Source organism: Cibotium barometz, chromosome 20 (assembly GCF_041138505.1).
Source record: "Cibotium barometz isolate CiBa-2024 chromosome 20, ASM4113850v1, whole genome shotgun sequence".
Lineage (NCBI taxonomy): Eukaryota > Viridiplantae > Streptophyta > Polypodiopsida > Cyatheales > Cibotiaceae > Cibotium > Cibotium barometz.
The window spans coordinates 31686897-31692937 of NC_141065.1; positions in this window are offsets into that span (position 1 = coordinate 31686897).

The following is a 6041-nucleotide window of genomic DNA, read 5'->3' on the forward strand; positions in this document are numbered from 1 at the left end:
ACGCGAACCCTGAGTCTTCCAATCTTCCTTGATGTTAGATGCTCCTTAGCATGTTAGTGGAGTTAATCACTTGGAGATAGGGACCATGTTAGATGAAATAGGGGCACCTGAATGCAATTTCACATTCCTCGGTCCATTGCAAATTGTCCTGCTTTAGGTGCTAGCTCAATGGCATTTTTGTCCTCTCATCTCCTTCACACTAGTCGAAATCAGAGCTTTTTGAATCACTTCCACCTTGGACGGGTCTATTGCAATGCCTTCCTAAGATACTATGTGGCCAAGGAGCATACCGCTTTGGATGACAAAGGCACATTTAGCGAGATTCAGGCTTAGCCTGGAGCTTTAGCATTTGGACAAGCACAGTTGTAGGTGAGTCAGATGTTGGCATGATTTCCCAAATACACTAAAGTCATCACTAAACACCCACATGAAGCTGGTCAAATGCTCGACAAAAATCTCTTGAACCTGGAATGTGGCCGAAGCATTCTTGAGCCCAAAGGTCATGACATTAGATGCAAAGGCTCCCCATTCAGATGATGAAGGCCGTCTTTTCTCGAGCTTTTGGTGCCATTTGGACTTGATTGTAGCCACTAAATCCAAGAATGAATACATATTATGGCTGGCCTACAGCATCTAGCAGGGAGTCTGTGAACAGCAAAGGGAAGAGGTCTGAGATTGTAGCTAAAGCTTCATAAAAATCTTTGGCCCCATTAGAAAATTATCCTTCATTATTTGGTGGATTGTGCTGCTCCCTGGCAGCTTCACTCTTGTCATGATGATCTGGTCGGTACCTTTCCATGATATGGAATACATCATCCTCGAATAGGCTGAAATCAAGTTTGCATTCTGCTGGAGATACTCCTCCTCTTCATCGAGGTCTAATCCTTCGAGCTTGTTTACTCCTTCGGCTACTTTCGACCGAGAAGGATTCTCCACTTTCCTTCGATTACTTTTACTGAAAGTTTGACTTTCTTCTTTCCTCTCTCCGGATAGTTATCCTATCTGCATTCTTCTTTCCTCTCTCCGGATAGTTATCCTATCTGCATTCCAATCTTAATCCTTGCCTACCTGAGCCATGGCTTCCCAGTAGCATCGGGTAGGCACCTTTGATGTCTTCTATCTTCTATACAGAGCACCACTACTACAATCTGGAAAGTGAATCCAAAGACTTCCAGTGTGTGGATTAATCTGAGTGGCTGAACTCACCCTAATCCGCCATTTTTACGGCGAATGGGGTTGGATCTCATCTCCTCAATCCGAGCATTCAGCATGTCGTATATCCGATAGGATGTTGACTCCTAATCCATCATCTAGCAGTACTTCTACTTTGTCCACTCTGACCAGCTTGACCTAGATCATCGGGATGGCTTCATCATAAATCGGGGCTTCCCTCGACAGAGTTTCTGTCCCGCTCAATGTGCATGGCTTCCAAAGTCTGTGAGGGTGTCATCTTCTCTTCTTGGGGCATGAGGTGGCTGATGTTCTCTGAAGTTCGGCAATGTGAATGTGAGGAGCTGTTCCACCAACATCATATGGATCGGCTATACTGCTACTTCAAATCTTCCCATAGATCATACAGCATCATTTCTCCTTCTGTGAGCCTACTTCAGCTTTCCACCTACTTCAGTGTCTCCGCACCTTCCTCCGGCATTGGTGTCTTTGCACCTTCCTCTGGGTTCCCTTTTGGTCGTGGGCGAGGACACTTCACCTCTCCGTTATAGGGTTTGTTGGTTCATCAACTATATGGTGACTCCGGCATCTTGCCAACAGATTGGCCTGGGCCTTTCAGGCTCCTTCTTCCACAACGCCCCTCAGGTCTGCTGCAACTCCACCCAATCTGACACTTCCATCTACTCCTGCCACCACAGCTGACAACCTTTTTATTCCTCCTCTTATCCAAGGTCTGTTCTTTCACCACCTCCGGAGTCTCGGGTTGCATGGATCGGGTCACTGCCATGGCTAATGATTCTGCTATTGAGATGTCAAGCTCAACATGAGCGAACACTCACGAGGCGCCTGCATGACCATTCGACATTTACATCATTGGCGGGTTTAGTAGCTGTCATCACCGACATATCTTCACCAAAGATTCTACAGCTGGACTACACTGACTAGTCCACATCTACCCACTCCTCTTAGCGTGTTCACATTATGGACCGCTTGTATATACTCTATTATGTGTGTTGGTCACTTTATCTCTTTTGTAGACCTTTTTTGTTGTGATGAGAAGAAGAAGAAGAATTTTCAGTCTCTCACCTTGTGTGTTCTCTTCTAGGATTTGTGTGAGTGTGTGTGTGCTTGCAAGAGCTCAAGCTCTCTTCTCCCCTGCATCTTTTCATCCGCCACCTCTCTGGTCACCCTCATTCCTTCTTGCTTGTCCAAAGCTTGGATTTCCATGGCATTCACTGCCGGTGTGCCTGATACTGAAGCCTGGGTGCCTTCCACTTCTACCCTATGCTTCCTTCAGATTTCATAATCGGATTTTCGATGGCCTGGGGCATGGTAGTAGAAGCATGTGAAATCATGTCATTGAGCACCAAGCACATCCCTGGGAGGAAAATTCCTGTGTGGGATGGAATGGTGGCCTTCGGTATGGATCCTACGGAGCCATATCGACAGGGTGGGGGCTTGGATCACAGGTTGTGGAGGTGCTCTCCTCCCATTGTATCTGCATGCCTCTGTGGTGTGCATGGTGGTTCTGCAAATGGCATACCATCCCCACGTGGGGCGGAATGGTGGTCTTCGATATGGATCCTGTGTAGCCATATCGATGGGACGGTTTAACCACGAGGGCTTGGATCACATGCTGTGGAGGTGCTCTTCTCCCATTGTATCTACATTCCTCTGTGGTGTGCATGATGGCGGTTCTGCAAATGGCACACCAGAGCTCATTTAAGCTACATTCCTCGGCTCCATGTCCAAGATTCCCCAACACCTCGAACACCAAGTACCTAACTAGAATTTGGGAGGGGACTTCACCCCTTCACTGGTCAACTGATCCATGGTTGCAGCTAGTTCCTTCCTTATTTTTCCTGCCTTCTTGCTCTTTGACTTTACCTTATGATCTTCCTCCTCCTCCTCCGATTCCTCACTTGTAGTGGAGTGATCAGAATCATCCTCCTCCTCCTCCAAAGAGTCGAAAGCGGATATTTTGGACTTCCTCTTACTTTTTCTCTTGCCTTTGCTCTTGAACAAACCCTACGAACACACGCTCTGTACACGTACTACATATGTATTCACATTATTTTTGCACATCCCTATGCTAAAACCTAATGCAAATTTATTATTTAATATTTTTATAATATTTTAAGACTATATCCTAACCTTACAATACTAATTTAATTTTTTAGTGTTAATCTGCATGTGCACATTTCCAAGGGTCTATTTAATTTTCTAAGAAGTTAACTAAATTATACATAATTTCTCAAATTTACTTTTAAAATTTTCCTTCAATAATTGTAATGTAGAGGCCATGCATGTGTAAATAATGTGCTAAAGGCTTATGGACATGGGGGTATAGGCTTAAGGCAGGCATGGGTACTAATAAGTGAGTGTTAAAAGGGCAAGTGATATATAAGTGAATGTAAGTCCCTAATCACATTCAACTAATTCTACTCAAGATTTTATTCTTCTTGCTAATGAGCTTTCCATAGCCAAGGTGGTGCTCCCTTTTGAGTGCAAATCAATGTGGTACTCCATTCAACGAGTGCATCCCTTCTTGCAGTGGTATCAGGCATCCCTTCTTGCAATGGTATCAGAGACTTGATTTAATCAAGGGCAAGTGAAAGATTTGCAAAAATATATGCACATACACACATCTCTGCATTTCTTGATTCCTATGCACATCTTCTTAATTTTCTTGATTTCTGTGCACATCTTCTTGATTTTCTTGATTTCATGACTAGAAGGGTTTCTTCCTTCATGCTTGCATATGCACATCTAACATAAACGCTAAGGTTCTTGCAAGAAAGCTCAGCATCCGTACATATAGGAGGCAGGTAAAATGTAGATTAGTAGTATGACTTAAGGCATTATAATGGGAGTAAGTGAGTCTATTGAAAATTTTAGCTTCAATGGATAGTGCAAGCTCTAAAATGGACAAAACCTTATGTGTTATGGTTAAGAGCATGCATATTGATGTCTCACAAGCTTGTGAAAAAGTGTGGCAAGGTTTTCATATGTCATTACAATTTCATTTCCCAAGAGCCTTGGTAAAAGGCATATCCTTTCTTGAAGGCTTTTGAAGCATTGGTGATCATTAGTGATTTAATGATTTGAAGCATTTGCTTGCAAGCGTTTCTTGAGTACTTGCAAGCATTTGTGAAGGAAACCAAGCATTGAAAGCGTTGGGAATGCATATGTTGCCTATGCAATTGTTCTTATTGATTATTTGAGCCTATGGTGAGAGGCTTTGCAAGTGGAAGCATGCTATATGCGTATGGATCAAGCCATTGGAGACAGTGGTTGCAATGAATGTTGTATTAATTTATAAGCATGAGTTCATGCAACAAATTTGTAAGTGATTACTCCTACTCTGTCTAGCAAGCTATTCTTGTAATTTCAAGTTCTTAGAATCTAGCTTGTTGAGAGGAGTACCCTTGGCATATCGGAGAAGAGGCCAAGGGAGAGTGTTTTCTTAATTTGTTTATCCGTTGAGTGCCTTGGGAAGGGGGATATATGCAGGATTATGTACCTAGCAATGAAGACTTGACCCTTCAAATTTCAAATTTGGTAAAGGAGTGGAAAGACCTAGCTAGGAGATCGACGGGTAAATATCTCCATCGATAACACTTCTTAGTGCATTATGTACATGTCTTGGGGTTTTGAATGTTAGCATATCTAGTCCTTAATGAACATAGAGTACGCATGCTCTAGGTCACACTTCGAAAAACACAAGGTTTTGGAGCCTTGGATGTATTTTTTTTATTGTTTTTTATTTCAATTTTGAAGTTTATTTTGCATTAGAGCATTCTATGTTTGCTTGTTTTGACACCACTCACACATTTTAGAGTCCCTACAAGCCAGCCCCTTAAATCTATGTGAATCTTTCAAGGATGTCTTTCTTAAGGTTCATGCAACAAACAACAATGCTCTGATGTTTAGGCTTCATTTCTTAATCCCCTTGCACATTCATATAAATCCACATCTCTTTAGTTAAGGCAGAATGGCCATATTGGCCATAAGGCACATAATGAGTACCAACTATAACAATTGTTACAATCTCTAGCACATATATACCAAGTGAATGAGATGGCAAGACCCCAAACATGCCAGACCAACACGCTACAAAAAAGTTTTTAAAAAAAAGAGTTGGCACCAAACCCACTGTTAAAGTATGGTCCAAGAGAGGAGGAATGCTAGAAAAACAATCCCCCCATGGTTGCACTACAAAAGCTATGATGGAGGCTTGCCTACTATTGGGGTATCGGATTTCTTGGGAACAATCTTGCTTCTTGTTAGAGGATGAAAGATGGGAGTTTTCATGTAAAAAAAAAATATTTTCGTACACACCCGGGGCCCACTCAAGTGGGTGGAGCTGATTTCCCCTTCCAACAATTAGCCAATTATCATGGTTGGCCCGGGCAAGGGCCACGTACCATCGGACAAGAGCCACGAATTAAGCATCACCCATGACCACCGCGATGAGTTGAGTGCTGGAACAACGAAGGGGTCTCGTATGGATCCTCCTATCTCGGGTGATCCACCACCCGAGGAGGAGGAGTCACTCGAGTGTTCAAGGGGCAAGAGCCCGGGCAACCAAACACATCAAGCGAGCATAGGTGTCCCTTTATAACATGAGAGAGCCTAGTGGGACTTGAACTCATAACCTAGAGGTTACAAGTCACAAGCTTGACCACTACACTAACTCAATTGGGACTTGAACTCATAACCTAGAGGTTACAAGTCACAAGCTTGACCACTACACTAACTCAGTTGGGACTTTTATGTAAAATTTTGAATGAGGTGGAGAAAGAGGTATTTTAGTTTTGGTTGTATGACAACTTTTGATCAGTTAATATAAATAATTATTATTGATCCCC